Source organism: Pinus tabuliformis, chromosome 5_2 (genome assembly GCF_031772625.1).
Source record: "Pinus tabuliformis cultivar Carrire ecotype Pingquan chromosome 5_2, CPIR1, whole genome shotgun sequence".
Classification (NCBI taxonomy): domain Eukaryota; kingdom Viridiplantae; phylum Streptophyta; class Pinopsida; order Pinales; family Pinaceae; genus Pinus; species Pinus tabuliformis.
Genome location: NC_142306.1, coordinates 813,924,974 through 813,944,379, shown reverse-complemented (window position 1 = coordinate 813,944,379; position 19,406 = coordinate 813,924,974). Strand labels below are relative to the sequence as shown.

Sequence of the window (19,406 nt, the reverse complement as noted above, 5' to 3'; positions counted from 1 at the left end):
CTTGAGTATGCCCTTGATGGTAGCTCAAACTTTGTTTCTTGGAAGGACCACATGGAGGCGGTACTAGAGGACCATGGGTTGAAGGAATTTGTCGAGATTGACATTCCAAAACTAGGATCATCTGACATCAAGGATATAGTAGAATGGAGGAAGTGTGTAGCCAAGGCGAGGAGAATCATATTGGAAGGTGTGAAGGATCACATTGTCTCCAATCTCCATGGGAAACAATCCTTGTATGCAATGTGGCAAGTATTGGCAGTTTTGTTCCAGAACAACAGCGACCACATGAAACTGGTGCTCAAAGATAAGCTTCAAAACATCAAGATGCAGAATATTGAATCTATTCAGTAGTACCTGAGCAGGTTAACACAATGTCATGATGAACTTGGAGGAGTTGGGGTTATTATCATAGAGGATGATCTCGTGAGCCTATCCCTCCTAAGCCTTCCCAAGAGCTAGCACAACTACCAATATTAGGTGAATGGGAGGGAGAAGATACCAAATTGGGAACGCCTTTGTTCTGATTTAGTACATGAAGAGATAAGGCAGAATACCAGAGATGGAACCTCATCCAAAGAAGAGGAAGAGGGCTTTGCATTAGACAAAAAGGAATGAAGGAAAAGCAAAATAAGTCCCAAGGTGAGGTTGATTCTAGCCAAGAGGGAAAGAAGAAAGACCTGTCCACAATCAAGTCTTTCAATGGTCATGAATTCGGGCACTATGCCACGAACTGTCCACACAAGAAGGAGAGCAAGAAGAAGCCCACAATAGCAGTAGCGGGTGAAGATTTGGCTTCATAGTTTGAGCTTGATTTCACCCTTATCACGTGCATGGTTAGCACAATGATGGGGAGTGGGTGGTACTTGGATAGTGGTGCCTCATTCCACATGAACGGGAATAGAGAGTTTTACAGTGACTTGAAGGAGAAATATCTCCCAAGGAACATTGAGTTTGGAAATGATGGAAGGTATAGTGCTACTGGGATTGGTACAATAACCTTTTAGAGGGAGTAAAGCTCCCCTCTCAAGATTAAGGATGTGATGTTTTTTTTGGGTCTAAAGAATAATCTAATCTTTGTTGTGGTGTTGGAAGATCATGGTTACGATGTGATCTTCAGCAAAAGAAAATTATTCCTAAGACACATAACCACGGGATAGGTGAAGCAGGTCGGTGCTCAAGTCAAGAACATGTATGCACTTGAGATAGAATATGAATGAACATATTTGAGGAGAAAGGCAAGGGTTAGATACTTGGAGGTTGAGAGGGAGCATGATTTAACTCTCAAAATCAAGCCTCAGAAGGAGCCTCAAGAAGTTGTGGAGCAGCCACAAATGGTGAAACAGAAAGGAAGAAGAGTGGAAACATCCACTCAAGAAGAGACATCCAGTAGGGGGAGAGGTCAAGCCAAGTGGGAAAAGGGATCACATGCATACGTACCTCCTGGTGTGATGTGGGGTGATGTGAAGCCCTAGTCCAAGAGTTTTAGAAATTTGGGCAGGGTCCATGGAGGTCTTTTGTCTCATGGATCATTACCCTTGCTACGAGGGCCCCTAGTATTCAGTAGCAGGAGGATCAATGTCAATCAGATATTGAGGAGTATAGAGAAGTGTTGACAGTAGAGCAGGAGGCTCAGTAGGAGAGTCAACAACATCACAGTTTTCCCAGTAGACATTTGTAGATCAATTAAATTTTATTTTTTATTTGCAGATGTGCAGTAATAGTAGAAATAGAGAGAAGTGTTGCATGTAGTATATTCCAAAGGTTTTGGATCATGGTAGATGTGAATCCCTTTCTTGCTGAGAGGGAGTGTTGAAAATGCAGCAAGAAAATCTCAGTTTGACTTTCCTTGGTCAAACTAGAGAGAAAATTCGAAATTCCACATCAATAGACAACTTGGATGAGTTAACTGAGGTGACATGGTTGTTATCACTCAGTTAGCTTAGTTAATTCAAGTTAGGGGCATGAAGTTCAGTTGTGTGTAGTGATTCCTAAATTTTAGGATCCTAGGTTGAGTTAATTTCAGTTGTAACAATTTAAATCAGTTAAATTGAGTTATGGTCAGTTAAACTAGTTCCAACTATTGGAGGAACTAGTGGAGGATCTAGTAGTGGGGTGTGTAGTCAGTCACAATTCAGTGATCAACCAATTAACTAATCAATCAGCCTAAATTAGCTCATGCATGCAGAGAATGCGAGTTACCCAGTTGATATTGGAGTTCGAGGGAAATGTACTATCAATTGTAGACTATTATGAGGTGTACAGGTGGTGCATGCAATCAGAGGAAGAGCCTTAATGAACTGCACAATTCCTTGGAGGAAAATTCCTATGAAATAGGGGCCTAATTTCTCATTGAACAATGCAAGGAAGTAGGAGCTTGGAAGGCTAGAAAATTGGCTAACTATTGGCCAGAGTGAGTCAGTCAAGTAGAGAGATAGCTTATACACTTGCAGAGGTTGCTCAGGCTTTAGCAAGCATAAGTATTCATCTCTATTCTTTGATTAATACAATACAGATAGGAAGGGGTTTTGAGCAATTGCTTTTCCCTCGATAAATCTTTGTGTATGTGTGTTGAATCTTGATGCATGTTTATGATTCATGTTCTCGATTGTGAATTTATTTCTGCATATGAGTAGAGTATATTTAAGTCTTATGTTTTAGTAAATTACATGAGCAGTTTTCATATCTACACATAATTTCTACAGTTCCCTACACTAGCGCTAGCCATAGGAAGAGCGGAAGGGTTTGTACTTAGTGTACTGTAGCTAGGGCTTGAAAGCTAATTCAACGCCTAATTTTAACATTTATAAATTGAAAATTATTTTTATAATTAACAGATATTTGATTTAATATATGAATATTTCAAAACTACTATAAAACTATGGCAAATTTATTTTTATTCAAAACAACTAATTATAAGTCACACACTAATTTTACAAAGTAATTACAATATACTCTATCATAAACATGTATAAACATAAACAATATTCACATTCATGTAATATTTACCTTTTTAATTCATATTATCATGTACTCTTTATTAACCTTAAGTAAATTAGAACAATAAATCTTATTAGTTAGTTAATTGGTTGTTGTTTTGCAAAGAATTTAACCACTTTTACTATCTTCTATAAATGATAAAGTCCAACTAAATATAATAAAACAAAAACAAAAAAACAAAAAAAAACAAAAAAAAAGGAACAAAACACACCATTTAAGCATGCATGGAAACCCCTTAATCATAAAGAAACGCCATTTCCCTTTTCCAAAAATTACATTACATACAGAAAGCCTTTTTGACTCAACTTTTTCATTTATAAGTTGTCATTTATTATATATATTCCCTTTCAGTAATTTCTCTTACCTCATTTTGTGTTTCTTTTTATTAATAAAAGCACAAACATCTTGTTAGTCCCTGTCGTCTAACGACACAGGACTATAGTAATTGAAATGATCAAGTTAACATTAGTCGAGGGCAAAAGTATCTAATTATTTCATCGCTTCATCTAAGCTTTTCAGTTGTCTTATTTTTGAGGACCAATAAAATTCCAATAAAAAGTTTGGCCATATTATTTGGCCTCTTCCCGAGGCGGGGAGGCAATAAGCATGGATATTATCTCATATGTATTATTCATATTTCGTAACTGCAAACTAATCCTAGCATTAGTTCACAGTATTAAATGCTATCTAGTTATTTAAATTATAAAGAAAAATAAGCCTGTATCATCTATAGTTTAGCAGTCATTCACCGCTTCAATTGTTCTGGCTTGCTCAAATCATCAAATCTGGCTATTGACATCTTGATGTTCGATTTCGTGACATCTGGCTATTGGTGACTAGTGACAGTTGCTCACTAGTGACATCTGTCTGTGGGGACTAATGACATTTGCGCATATTTCTGGAGAGCTCTTAAGAAGCATTAGCCGAGGAGAGCTCTTAACCCACATAGTAAACTGATCCGTTCATCCAACCACCCCAGCTCCACTATGCGACCCGAGATCTAGTATGCGTCGTTGTCATCTCATTTCTTTCTGCAGTAGATTGGGGATGGTTATGATCCCTCCCTATCATGTACCTCACTGCTACTGGGCTGAAGCAGATCTTGCTACTGGGTTGAAGCAGATCTTACTGCCATTTATCTGACGTTTTTCTCAATGGCCTGACCCTCTTCTAGCTGGTCAGCATGCGCCTTCTTCTCATATTCAATGGAAGTTCTGTAATTATACCATTCAACAATATTCAATGGCAGTTCTGTAATTATACAATTCAACAGTATTCAATGGAAGTTCTGTAATTATACAATTCAACAGTAGAATGCAAAAATACACTCATCATGTTAGGAGTGCTTTACAGGTTAGAATTACAAAACAAATCGAAAAAGAACTTTTCAAAACAATTTGGCAATTCAAATGTAAGAAATGCAAAATAGGTATGACATGCATGAAATTCCCTTACTGACCTTGCTTGCTAGTGGAATGGGTGGGCTGGTCTTGCTTTCCAGGGGTGTTGGTCTTGTCCAAGCGTAGTCGCTTTTTTAGCCCCATATACTCTAGATCTTCTGCAATGCTTCAGTATGGAGGATTGTAAACCTGTTCGCACCCCTCTTGCTTCTGGGATGAAATTTAAGGTAGATTGTCCTTATCAATTATTTGATGCTACTATCTACGAAATTATTTAATGTTACTATCTACGAATCTGTAGTAGGCAGTGTACTCTACCTTACTTATAATAGTCCAAACATCATATTTTATATCAACGTGTGCTCCAGATATATGCAATTTCCTCAGGAGAGCTAGTGGTAAGCTACCAAATGCATTTTTTGTGATCTCAAAGGCACTATTCACATAGACATCCACAAAGAAATATGCACTACACTCGCTTTTCCTTGCAGTTATCGTCGTTGCTTTTAAAATCAAATTCAGAAGTTAAAAATAAATATAGTTGGGGGAAAATAAAATTGTGCAATGTGCAGAGTTATAAATCAAGGAATTGAAAGAAAGTTCCTTGAAACAACTCGCTCTCTTTAGTATTGCTTTCCCTATCTTAAAGTGCATTGAACCAGATAGCCTTAGACAACCTTTCTTACTGAACCAGACAACATTAGACAACCTTGCGTACTGAACCAGACAACCTTAGACAACCTTGCTTTTAATAGATACACAGATATGACAAAATGTAATTTGCAAACAAATAATGAGATGACAAAACGCAATTTGAAAACAGATAATGACATAACGAAATTTGCAAAAACATAAATAGGGTGAAAATGGTAGCAATATACCTCTTAAAACCCGAATGGTTCATTCTCTGTGTTGTTGGAAGCTAAATGTTCATTCAAGTTTTTGAATAAGGTCTACCACTTAATCCCTAATTTTTCAGCTACTGCACACTGTAGTATTTAGATATATATTTTTAACTGATTTACATATTATTGCATTCACTAACTTTCTTATTTGATATATGTTACATGCAGCGAGGCAACTGCAACCATTCCTCCAGCAGAAAATGTTGTAAGCTTCAAGTCGTTGCCAAATTTTCATCTCATGGTCCCAATAAAATAACTAAAAACATTCTCAAGGTTTTTGAGGGAAACCAGTGGATTCCGAAATTCCTGGTAAATTAATGGATTTCTAAATTTCTTTCAAAAATTAGTGGATTCTGAAATTTATTGCAAAAATCTCCGTTTTTTCGGAGTTTATCAGGTTGCTAGGTTGCCATGTTACCCTCGTGATAGACTTTGATATTGTCTATGTTTCATTAATCAAATGTAATTACATATATACATGCACACACACAATTTGTTGGTTGAGGAAATTTCTCAACCACACACCAAACTAGAACAAGTAGATATAGCCAACTCCTATAGAATAGGAACTGACTCCTTACATAGAAAGAACCACAACTAGAGACAAGTAGGAATTAGATATTCCAACACTCCCCCTTAATGAGTACTTGTCTCGATATCAGTTTGCAAAGTCTACATCTGGTCCAATCTGGTAATCACACCTTGTACCTTGTTCATTCAATTGTAGGTGTCCATATAAAGGAACAACCATCTACCAGAATGCATGGGTTCCCAACTGCTGCAACCACCAGTCTACTAGGAAGTCCTTCACATACATGGTTCATCCACCTCTTAATGAAATTTCTTTGACTTGGTCCATTACACTATGAGATATGTTACATCTCTCAATTCCCCCATTAATCGAAGACTCAATTCTCCGATTACATATCAAGCTTAGATACGAGTACACCTACCACCCTCGTACCTACCCAGTGGTTGATTCCACAAATTGATGTCACTAGGGAACACATAACAAAGGGCTATGCATGCCTCTCCAGGTCTTATGGTCATATGCCCTTTTAATATACTCCAAGCTTAAGAAGATACTAGGTACATAAAACATTTTAGGGACCACAAATGTCCAAAAAAACAAAATATGAAATGTAGATTTGCTATGATTACAATGTGTGACTCACACTTTATCACAATCATGAGTCTATTCTACAAACTCAGACAAAATTTAACTTAGTTGTCCATCCTCCATTAATCTTTTGATGTAGCTCCTTTGCCTCCTCTTTTCAATTGTTCATGTCATCTTCAACATTATCTTTGGCATCTATCTAATAGTTATCTTGGATTTCCATATTCCACACAAGTGATTAGTTAGAGTAGCCAGTTCTATCCAAATCACTACACATCATATTGAGTTGGCTAGACTCAATATATTAATCAATTCCAAGACAATTCTATTATCTATAAACAACATGATATTCTTTACAGAGAATTGAGAAACACATTTCATTTATCATGACCAAAGATTTCTATAATTACCATCAGGAAAGCCTTGAGGATTCATGGGAGCTCCAAAGTCGCCACACCTCATGGGTTGAAGTCAAACTGATCGACCATTGTTGCATGCGACACCAGTTCGCGCCATTGCTCCAAATCTTGGAATACGCTTTCCAACATCTCTCCAAATAGGTCATGTTGAATATCTTTTCATGCAATTGCCTCTCGAACATGCAACACCACCTTTTGTTTACTTCCAACACTCCCAACAACATAACACCCATGCAACTTTGCAAACTGTCCAACAAGTTGTCCAAATACTCCAGAAGCTACAGAAACAAAGACCTTTTCACCCGCTTTAGGAGATCCCACCTCATAAAAACCAGCATATGCTATGAATCCAGGCATTCCTAAAACTCCTAAATAATATGAGATAGGTAGATCTATATCTTTGATCTTCTGCAAGTTATTGGCCCCAGGTATTATGCTGTATTCTTACCATCCAGTAATACCAATTACCAAATCATCTTCTTTGAAGTTTGGATGATTTGAAATAACAACCTTGGAAACACCATAGCTAGTTATCACCGATCTAGGTGTAAAGGTAGCTGTAACATAAGCATCTCTATTTCTCATGCGAGACCGCATGTAAGGATCACACGATAAATACAAATTCTTTACAAGTACATCTTGTGATCCATCTTTCAGTTGCAAAGGAAGTTTTGTAGATTTTAATAACATATCAGACACCTTGGGCATCCCAGTAAAGTAGTCCTTGAAAATAACTTGTTTATTATCCACTTCATTACGTGCCATTTCAGTTCTGAAAAAAACAGTGTGGAAAGTTGCAGGTGATGGTCATGTGGAGTCCCACGGCCTGCAAGTAGGATCATAACTATCCATCCATCGAAAACAGATACCAATGCCGCCGGCTCGACTACGCTGCACCGCTAGCTCAACCAATCTGTTGCCTCCTGATCGGATCTCTCTCCCGACTGGCAGACACACCAAGACTGCAGGTCACCAGATCCATGGTAGCATTCCACAGTGCCTCTTCAGGTGAACCATTTCAGTCTCTGCAACTCCTCCACAGATTCGGCAACAGAGATTCCACACGCACAAATGATGGGCAAACTTAAAAAAAAAAAAAAAAAAAAAAAAAAACTAAAGCAATACAAATACACTCTTTTAGTTTTCCTCACCCAGGACTGGCCAAGCCCACTAGGAGCCAGCCCTCAGGGCTCTGATACCATGATAAACTTTGATATTGTCTATGTTTCATTAATCAAATGTAATTACATATATACATGCACACACAATCTGTTGGTTGAGGAAATCTCTCAACCACACACCAAACTAGGAACAAGTAGATATAGCCAAATCCTATAGAATAGGAACTGACTCCTTACATATAAAGAATCACAACTAGAGACAAGTAGGAATTAGATATTCCAACACCTCGCCCGTTAACTATATAAACTCCAATCGCATTGGAGCCAGACATTACTGCTCCCAGTCGGACATTACTTCTCCAAGAGTCAACATATTGGTCGGCTCCTTATAGTTTCAGCGACATCCATGTTTTGTCCACATGTCAATGGAATTGCTGCCTTATTGAGATCTGTCAACCCTAAATGGAGTGTCTCCGCTATCAAATCTACTCTCGTGACTATATGGAGCGTCTCAGCTATCAAATTTTCTCTCGTGACTATATGGAGCGTCTTGGCTATCAAATTTGCTCTCGTGACTACATGTATGATTCCAGGAAGCTCAAATGATCAACAATTTTGAAAGCTTGAGGCCAAATTCCACCTGTAATCGTACCTGGAATGGCGCCAAGAAATGCAGTTGCATCCTTTTCATCCTTAAAGCCCCCACGGTGATCCTCTATACCTTACCAGAATGAATCTTCTACCACACGAAAGAAAAGGAAAACAACTCCTCCACAACCTCTCTTGGCTACTGCACCACCTGCACCAAATACCGTGTATGTGTTGATAAAGAGCGAGGGCTATGCCCCCGATGGATTTCTGAGTCCATCCTTTGTGAAATATTGTGTTTGACTATTGGGTTTCTCTAAAGGCACTTGTTCTCTTGTTATACCTCTTGTGGTGAGGCTGGAGGCATGGTCACCGCTACTCCCAATCCATCCTCTGTGAAAAACTGTGTGTTTGGCAGCTGAGTTTCTTCAAGCGACTCATTCTCTCATTACACCTCTCATGGTGAGGCAGGAGGCACATGCATCCCATGCAAATTTTATATATTACAACTGACCATCATTTTATCTGTATGTAATTATTGTGGACACAATAGCATAGTAATCATCCTACACAAAACGCTAAGTGGGACCTACCATGAGGGCCATGTGTCTCTGCATCTTATGCATATATTGTTGACATGTTCAAAAAGTTGCTACATTTTTTAAATTGGGTTTCTATTGTAGTGGTTTTCAAATTTATTGACCTGATGGAGGTGGAAATAAATTGGAACCTGGTCCTGATAAATGTAATATATTGGGCGCCAACGGAGGTAAGGAAGGAGGCGTTGTCTTCAGGCTTCACATGCTTACTTAGTATTCAATCAATTTTCTATGCCATGTCACATCCCAAGCTTTCAATTTCCAATGGCAACTCACGATTAAGAATTGATAGATCCCCTGTTCTTTTATTTGACCTACCTATTTCTTGTTTTTAACCCAAGCCAGGTAATTTACTCTATAAATAATGTAGAAAATATTTTTAGTTTCATGTTTATTACTCTGGACGGTTTGCATTATAATGAGTAACTTGATTTGCTTATCTTTTTCATAAAAATGTTTCTTGATAACATAAATTTGTGAATTTATAAACTCAGTTACTGTTTTCTTATCGCACTTCAAATTTAAAAAGATGAACATCGGTTTTTTTAATTTATTGTTCATTGTGGTACCACAAGATGTATTTGACATGGAAGCTGCATAAATAAGTCTTTTACGACCAGATGTCTTTGACTTGGAAGCTGGATAAATTGGTTATAAATTGGATATGTGACAATTTTTTTTCCAAATTTTTAGATTCCATATATCGAGCTGAATTTCACAGTTTAAGAGTCTTTGAAGGACTAGTTAGTCGAATCTAGACCCTTTGGTCTTGTTGAGGGGAAAGATTTGCATGTGGTAACTAAATTAGCTTGTGGAGCTACAGCAGGAACTCTTGGACAAACTGTAGCTTATCCTCTTGATGCAATTACCAAGAAGAATGCAAATGGTTGGGTGGAAAAATGCTTCTTCTATTGTAACCGGAGATGGGAGAAGAAAATCTCCACTTCAATCCTCTGGTAGGACAAAGCCTCCATGTTTATCCTTATTCATTCACTCTAGACAGCAATGGGAATTTCACATTGAAATGGAGGAATAAAATCACATACTAGAATTAGGGTGCCCCTAATGGCTCCACAACACATCTAAGCAATCAAGGGCTTTTTACACTCTCCAATTCTTCTGGTGTTTAGCTCTGGAGTGCATACAACATCGATTACACCGATTCATCGATCACATGGAAATTTGAGGTCCTATGGGTGGGTTAAAAGCTCTGGAACATGGCAACTGGGTTGGAGTGCGGTAGAAGACCAATGCCAAGTGTTTGGATGGTGTGGGAACTTTGGAATATGTGTTTACAATGACACAACCCCCTACTGCACATGTCCATCTGCAGATTTCATTCCCATAGATCCCAAGGATCCCACACAAGGGTGCAGGAGAGAGCAGGACATTACAGGGTGCAGTAACCAGAGCATGGTTGTATTAAACAATACTGAATTCTTTTCTTATCCTCCAAAATCAGAGTCACAGTCAGAGATATACAATTTGGGCATTCCAGATTGTCAGGTGAATTGCCTGAAGAATCAACTCTGTGTTGCATCTACAGTCACGGCGGATGGCTCGGGCACTTGCCGTCTGAAGACTGAGAATTTCACAAGTGCCTACCAATCAGCAACCATTCCAAGTACTTCGTATGTAAAGGTATATGCTCCAGGTCATACTCAAGCACCGCCACCCCCTGCCATTAGGTTTTTGAGATCAACCAAAGTATCTCCTATTCTAATTGCAGAAGCAGTTGTAGGACCTATCATTGCCTTGATTACTGTATAGATATGTCTTTGGTTTCTTTTTTGTAGAAATAATTCTAGGTTTAGAATTGAGCAACTACCAGCCCAATACACACTTCTGGACTATGCCTCAGGGCCTCAACAATGAAGTTTGTGGAAAAGTTGTGTTCAGGTGGGTTTGGAACGGTGTACAAGGGAGAACTGTCGAACAAGACAATAGTTGCAGTCAAGCAGCTGGAAGGGATTGAACAAGGGGAGAGGCAATTTCACATGGAAGTGGCAACCATCAGCAGTACTCGTCACTTGAATTTGGTTAGGCTTATCGGATTTTGCCCAGAAGGCCGCCATAGGTTGTTGGTTTATGAATTCATGAAAAATTCTTTAAAACAATGTAAAACTAAAAAGCTTGTGATGTTATTAAATGTACAACTAGAAAGCCTAACAACTAGTTTCATAGCAAGCAGGAATATAAGTAACACCAGTCAAAACAGTAGTAGGCGTTTTATCATAAGAAGCAAAAGAAGTAAAGGAAGTTCCAGCTGTCACATATAGATCCTCTATATGGGCATAAATATCTCTAGTTAGTTGACTGAGCTTCTTTCACTATTATTGCTTAGTTCTATGTAAGCTTATCTTTCACCTACAGGAATGAAAACTGATGGGTCCTAGATTTGTTCCATCTGCTAAAAAGAGAGAGAGACAACTGGCAGGGACTTGCTGCCTCTGTAGCCCTTCTTGTTTCTAATTACAACCTAATTCATAAACTTCCAGTTATAAAATAATATGAATGAAACATCAACTAATAAAACTATATTCTTCGAAAAACATCAAATAAATATACATGGTTATCAAGGTGCCAACCTTTTAATTAAAAACTAATATCATGATACCCCATTTTTTAACTTAGCTACACAACAAGGAGATAACAACGACAAATGCATTAAAAGAATATAACTAGACATTTATCTTTATTCTTAATTGCTTATGGACTTGTAATTATCAGAACTTTTACAATGTTCAAAATATGATTATCGTCCATTGACTTGGATAAGGGAAAGAATACATTGCTTGTAAAATTCTATCGAGATTAAGATTTGTCCGAGTCTTAATCATGAAAATATATGGTCCTTCCCCTTGGATTAAGATTTTTCTGTATCCCAATGATGAAAATGCATTGGCCTGCCCACTCCTTTATTGTGTTATTTCAAATCACAATTCTTGTGTTTATTGGCTTACTTGACACAGAAATTAAAGAAGAACAAGATGAAGATGAAATGTGTAGCTCTCAGGTGAGACCAGCTCAACTTGAAGAGTGCCGACACTCAAATCTATATTCAATTAGTTAGAAGCCTCATATATATATATAGTATTACAAATCGGTTGAGAAGTAAGAACAATCACCTCAAAAATAGGATCGATAAACTAAATAAACCCACAACTTAAATGAGACACAACAAACCACTAATAATTAAACAATCTAGAAACTACTACATTTGCCATTAATTCTAAGTCTCCCACTTAATGGAGAAATGAGTTTTCAATGTCTATTGGTCTAAGTCTCAGCCAGGCTTACAATTTGACTTTAACAAATTCATCTTGACCTTTGTTGTTATTAAATAATGATAATGCTTCTTCCTTGGTTCGTTTTTCTTTAATTTCATGTTTCAAATAGTTTGTGTTCTTCTTCTCATCATTTGCAATACCTCATCAAGTTCTTGGGAACTAGATTTGACTTCAATGCTTGTAAATCCTTCATTACAATCATAAGTGCGTTGTTGCACTTTGTCATTATATTCGTCTATGCCTTGTTCAGTGGACTATTGTCACATTAACTCAAAATTGTCAGGCACTAGAATTGTCGTGTTTAATTCATCTTTTTATCCTATTATTACTCATGATTTTATCTAATTCCTATCATTACTATCATTTTTCACAATTGTTGGGCTATTACCTTAGACCTAGAACATGATCAAGTAAGTGTTCATTATTTAACCTATTTCCTTTATTTTGATAAGATCTGCATCAAAATGGTTATTAATGATGGTGCTTGCATTGTTTTAGGTTTTTAAGAAGGTGTATGAAATCTCGGTCAATGATATATATGCATCACCAATTGATTGATAAGTGCACCAATAGATGGCCTTGTTCTCGTGTCCTTGAGGATTCTCGCACTAAGGAAAGATTGTACATGTTGCCTTCAACAATTTGCGCATATTGGCATGTCAAGGTTCTCGGGGAAACATATGGAGTTACGAACAAACAATTGGTCAACCAGCTTCTACATGAAATACATTTCTGCCTACACTAGTCTACCTGCACTAAAGAGTAATCAATTTGGGGCTTTGATAGATAGACACACTTTCGGTGAAAACTGAAAAGGGTTTTTATTCAAAATGATGTTTTAACACCTCCACATGAGTTATAATGCACTCGGGTTGCACATGTGAGTTTCTAGAAGGAAATTGACAAATCAGCCCCAAAATTCTCACAGTTTTCAAACTTCCAACTTGGTCCTCAATTTTCGTGCAGATGAAATCGAATCTCGAAATTTTGGAACACGAGTTTTTCACCCAATATAGGAAATTGACTAAGAATCAAACAATTTTCCACAATTCGTCAACATTTGGGAGATCCGAAGGGGTCTTTGAGGCAGATTTGTAAAAAATCATGTTAAAACCTGAATTTGTAAAATTATCTAAATAGTCAACTTGAGGCATGATTTACGAGGCAATGGAGTTGAATTAGAAAATTACAAGAGAGATGTTGTTGAAAACATGGAAAATTAGGCTCCAATTTTGTTGTATCTAATACTTTCCTTTATTGTGTGATTTAAGCTTCATACAAAGGGCCCAAGCTGGGTGGTTGGGCCCACCATACCAGCTTGACACCTCTCTTATTATTCATCTTGTTATGTGGTTTGATAGATTTGATATCAGTGTGTGTTTATTTTCACATTTCTAGTGTATTAAAAGTGTGGTTTATTTGAAAACACTACAGTTTTTTGTGTGTAATCTTTCTATATCTGACAGTTCTTTGATACTAATTTTGTCTCAAGGTTTCAGTCTTGTTCAAGATTTGAATTATTTTAATGAGGTTATCATAAATTTTGATCTACAACTCTTGAGTTATTTTGCCACAAGTGTTGGAGAACGTGTGAACTCTTGAGCCTCTGTCACAATATATGAATCATAGATCTGTGAATATTCAAAACCTTTTGCATGAATAATAATATGGATTTATCATTGAAAATTTAATAAGCCTGTTTTAGGTTGAAGGATATTGCAAACTGGTTTATATCTATGTGAGTTGAAGCTTGTCAACAATAACAACACTATTTGCAATGAGTTGAAAGTGATTTGGAACTACCATTTGATTCAAGTTTCAGTCACAAACCCTAAACCCTATGATATCAATAGATTTATTTTGTTGTGGCATGAAACATAACTTTCACATTGAACTTGTGTGGTTGTTATTTATCAAGTTTACATACTCAAAAACTGTTGGTCTTATTTACAAAGCTTATATTTGATCTTTTGGAGCAGTGATTTAAATTTATATGCATTAATGATGCTAATAACTATTGAGTGTAGGGAGGCTTGTTGAGAGAAGGAGATTGTGTTCAATAAAGCTTCGTTTACATTCCTATTTTTTTTACATTTCCTGAGTTAACATAATTTCTTTTTTTTAGTGTGTCTCATGCATTGAAAACAAAGTTTCTAGAATCTAGTGTTTGAGTGAATTCTAAAGCTTGAAGGAATATTAGGGCAGAATGTGATTGTTTTATGAATGCACACATTAATTGTTTGCAATAGTTGATTAGTACATTAAGGATGAATTGAACCCACACCTTAACTTTTCAATTACATGCACATAATGGAGTGGATTTCAATCTTTAGATTTCACATTAGATTGAGTGAACTTAGTGCAGGAGCTTGAATAAAGGTTTCATTTTGATTTAGAGTCTTATTTGGAATTAGAAAAGCTTGGATTGCTTAAGGTTAACATGTTTGTATTTTCCAAGATGGTATTTACATTCGCTTGGTTGATGCTCATGTTTTCCAAGTTGATTGATAGTTTAGGTTTGTTCTTTGATTAACTAGGGTTTATTTTTCAATTAATAATAACTAGGGTTTACTTACAATTGTTGATAAATTGTAGGATTAGTTTTTATGATTTCATTTCTAAATATTGTTTTTGAGTGCAGGATTAAAATAAGGATTGATTAGTGCAAGAATCAAGGTTTGAGCGATTTTTGGGAAAATTAGGGTTTTGTTTTGCAGGTTACCGAAGTCTCTCACTGGCATTTCTAGTGATGCGTCTCGAAGTCCACGGACCCCATATTGAAATTAAATGTTGTTCCATTAATCAACCTTATACTACACCCAAGATTTTGGTGTTGTTGTTAGGGAGGCTCTTAGGGGATTGGCCTTGGTGACCTGTTGCATTTGATTTTCTCTTTACCTAGTTTTTCTTGCAAGTTTTTGAACTTTGAATTCGTTTCTTTCCTACACATTATTTTAAAGGCTTTCATTTTTAAGGTGTTGTAATAACCCCTCCTACCTATATGCTTAACCCTATGCTGATAGAATATAAATCTTGCTTATTGAACAGAAAAATCATATTTGGAGGAATCTTTCAATGATGTGTTTTGATGTTGTTGCGGAGATATAAAAAACATCCAATGATGAACTCATAAGTGAAAAAGTTAGTATTTTGCTTGAAAATAAAGATAATATTATTAAATATTTGATTTCAATATTGGATGATTTGCAGGAAGAACAGAAGAATGATGAACAACCATTGTTGATCTATTATGCCAACTGTAGGAAGAAACACTTCCTTTGAAAGTGTCCACTTAGTAGCCTGAAAGTTTGAAGAATTTGTGAAGAGGTGCATGCAACAAAACATTGCCCATCACTACCAGGATTGCTAAAGGCACTTAGGAAAACAATTAAGGAATCAAATTAAATTCTAGGTTGTAACACCCTCCTCCCATATCTACCCAAGTAACCATCCAACCGGGGTAAACTTGTGATGAGAGGCTACTATGATCTGATTCAATCTCCTAGGTTACCTTAAGGAAGTGGAACTAATAGAACATACTTACACAGATCTTCTGCACTTTCCACAGAACCCCCAGGAGCCATCCAACATTCCAAGCGATCATCCCTTGAGTCAAAGTAACTTTTTAATGCATCAATTCCCTAGTCGCTCCCATAGAAGGGTCATGAGGGTAACTGGGACCCTCCAGTCACGCCCACATCATGGGCATATGAGCGACCAAGGTCTCTTTCAAGTAGTTATGAGCCTGTGACTCTAGATTATGTGCCACTTTTTCAGGCCCAGGGCTAAGGCCACTGCGCATAACTCCATGACACTTCCATAACTGAAAGATAATAACAAAACAATGATACAAATGTAGTTTCTTGAATAAGGACTTGACTTGACCCCTACTAGACATGAAAATCATTTCTCCAAACATGTCAAAAATATGTAATCTACATGTCTTAATAACAAATATGAGCATATGGGTCACATACTTATCTGAGAATATCTAAGAGCAATGTTCCCTTAACACATTAGTTGCAGTATCATCTATTAGGTCGTAGATTCATTGTTCATTCATTTACAAATTGAAACATAATGAGGGTCATACATCAATACTGTCATAATACATGCTTATAACCAACATAATAGTAACATAAATAACAAGGATACAATAGCTATAAGATCCACATATAAACTAGAATAATACTCATGAGATATCAAGGAGAAATAACCTCTTATTAATGAATGCAAAATTCAACTAGGTTTTGGACTACCACGTTCCACCCGAAAATAGATTAGTTGAGCAAAATATCTCTTCAACCAATCACCCTCGTGCCATATTCCAAGCATGAATGTGGGACTTAGAACCAAAATCAACTAGGGCTTCTCGAGGCTACACCACCTCACCCTCATCAATAAAACCAGGCATTATCGTAATCCTTACCGGATCACTAAGACAAAATAATAAACATGTAATACCAGGCTTTACCAAGATCTCCACCCAATCACTAGGCCAAAACAAGCATGGATGCCATCAAAATTCTCCACCTACACTATGAGGAATTTTCCTGTCACCTAGTCTTTAGGATTTACCACAAACCCCACCAGATCACTAGGTGCCAACTAAGACACCACTATCTAGGATTTACCAGGATACGATGGAATCGCCTGAACAGTCGGTCTTTGCATACCAGCATAATGGAGTTGATGTTGGTATGATGAATAAGGTTGATGGACTTGGCCACTATAAAGTGGTTGATTTTGACCATTTTGAATATATGGTTGTCCAGTATTCGCAAATATTTGCTGTTCAGAACCTTGGTACACTTGTTGGAATTGCGGCTGTTGGTATTGCATTATCCACGGTTGCGACACCATGGGTTGTTGCGCTACACTAACCATTGGACCAAGATGTGGGGTAGTCGTACCCAACTATACTTGTGTTGTCCCACCAGTAGGTGATTGTGGTTGGGTCGCAGGGTCAAGTGGCTGTTGCATGAGAACCTGAGCAATCTGAGGTTGACACACAACAGGCATTGTTTGAACTTGCGACACGGTCACAATAGCCGGTGTAGTTGGGATGTTTGTCACAGGTACACACTGTTGCATAGAATATACAACTCTCGGTGGCTGGGATAGCACAGGTACCCAACTACTCGTTGCAATTCCGCCATAACTTGAATAAGGTTGAGAGCTCCCGTATGGGTACTGCCCCCCATACGGTAGCAACCCAGAACTCAAGGCAACTGCCTGCCTTGGAGGACTGGATGGCCTAATTAGATTCCCAAAAGGGTCAATTTGATGAGCCTCACCATGAGAGTTACCAGACATTACTCCGGAACAAACAGGAACAGACCATACTGTCGAGATAGTCTCTTGATGGACTCCTTCTAGCGACTGCGAGCTAGTTGGGACAGATGGTATGCCGGCGAACATTGTTGGATTTGCAGCAGGTAATTCTGCCGTCGCCGTGTCAGTCGACACAGTCCTAGATGTCGACGGTTGTTCAGTCATTTTTAGTCTATCCAATTGATCACCTAGTGATTCTACAGGAACTTCCACTGGTGATGGACAAACTTCTGTTGTAGCAGGAAATAGAGTGACCCCTACTCCAAATTGAATTGGAGTGGATACTTGCGGTTCCTCTATAATTTCCTCTATCGCAATCAGACCAGGTGGAAGAGGAAGACCGTCAGGTCCATAAAAGATTTCCGGTGCCGAAGAAGGGGTTGTATCGACCGCGACGGATGTTTGAGGAACAAAACTCTCTGGACCGGTTACAGATGGAACTGGTTCAGTCATACGAGTATTTGCCCCCAGACTAGGATCAGTATTACTGTCCCTCTGTGGCGATTGAACTTCTTCTATTGAGGCAGGGTTTCCAGAAATGTTTGGAGTGACCAGAATCTCAGATGTTGTTGGAACGCTTGTTCTAACTTTTAAAGGAGATTTTGAACTGGTTTGACGAGCTCGCTTTGTCCGGATTGTTTTCGATTCCGGAGACAAAGACGGTTGACTCGCAAGCCTCCGAGAACGACGGATATTCAATTGAATTTCTTCCACGATTGCGGATTACTCAATCAACTAAAATATAAAGGGGAAAATTTGTGTTTCCGATTTGAATGAATTTTATTAGACGCTTTTAAACATAACTTTGCTTTTTCATGTTTTAAGAGTCGAGAAAAAGCTAAAGATGACTCTAGTCGCCTTCGATGTATTAACGAGCCCGAAGTGACAAATGCTCGGTTGGACCTTTTCAGTTATAGAGTTTGAAAAGGGCCAGAAGAAACTGCTCTGGAGATCTAGGCAGAGGGTGTGCCAAACCTTTCGCGAAACCACAGAATACGTTTTACGGTACGGGTGGTCGATCTTCGTGAATGCTGTGTTCACTGCATCGCGATCAGTAGGGCGGCCGACACGGCTTCCTATGGATAAAAGATAATTGCCTATAGGGGTCTCCCAATATATACTCGACGGTACGTGGGAGCACAAGTCCGTATTAGTGCCACCGACTCTCAGGAGGAATCACCCACCTTCGTAGAGATCGACAGTCACTATGTTTAACGACGCTGGAACACGTCTCTACCTAGACCTCTAGATGTTTGCGTTATGTTTCAAATGCGTTGTTAGGTTCATTCAGTATATTTTAAGTTGATCTTTTTAAAGTTTGCCTTTCAAGGTTCACCACGAGATGTATATGACAAATTCCTAAATGCAGCCTAAGATGAGAAGCAAGCTTTTTCAAATCTTTTTGACTGATGAAAATCTTAACTACTGAGAGAGAAAGAAGGCAAATTCTTTTCACACAGTTCATACAGCACAAACTAATGCACTTTCTCCTAAATCATCATGCAAACTTTTTCAAATGCAAAATGCACAATGCATGTATTTTCTTTTCCCTTTCTTAATGTGGATGGATACAAAAAGAAAGTGGTTATATAACTTTGATTTCGATTTAAAGCGAAAGTAAACAAGCTTGTCC

General features: G+C 37.8%; 1 pseudogene; it reads right to left on the bottom strand.

Moving 5' to 3' along the window:
* Positions 1–7,000: 7,000 nt before the first annotated feature.
* On the bottom strand, positions 7,001–16,023 carry LOC149161792 (2-alkenal reductase (NADP(+)-dependent)-like; annotated as a pseudogene).
* Between the last annotated feature and the right edge of the window lie 3,383 nt (positions 16,024–19,406).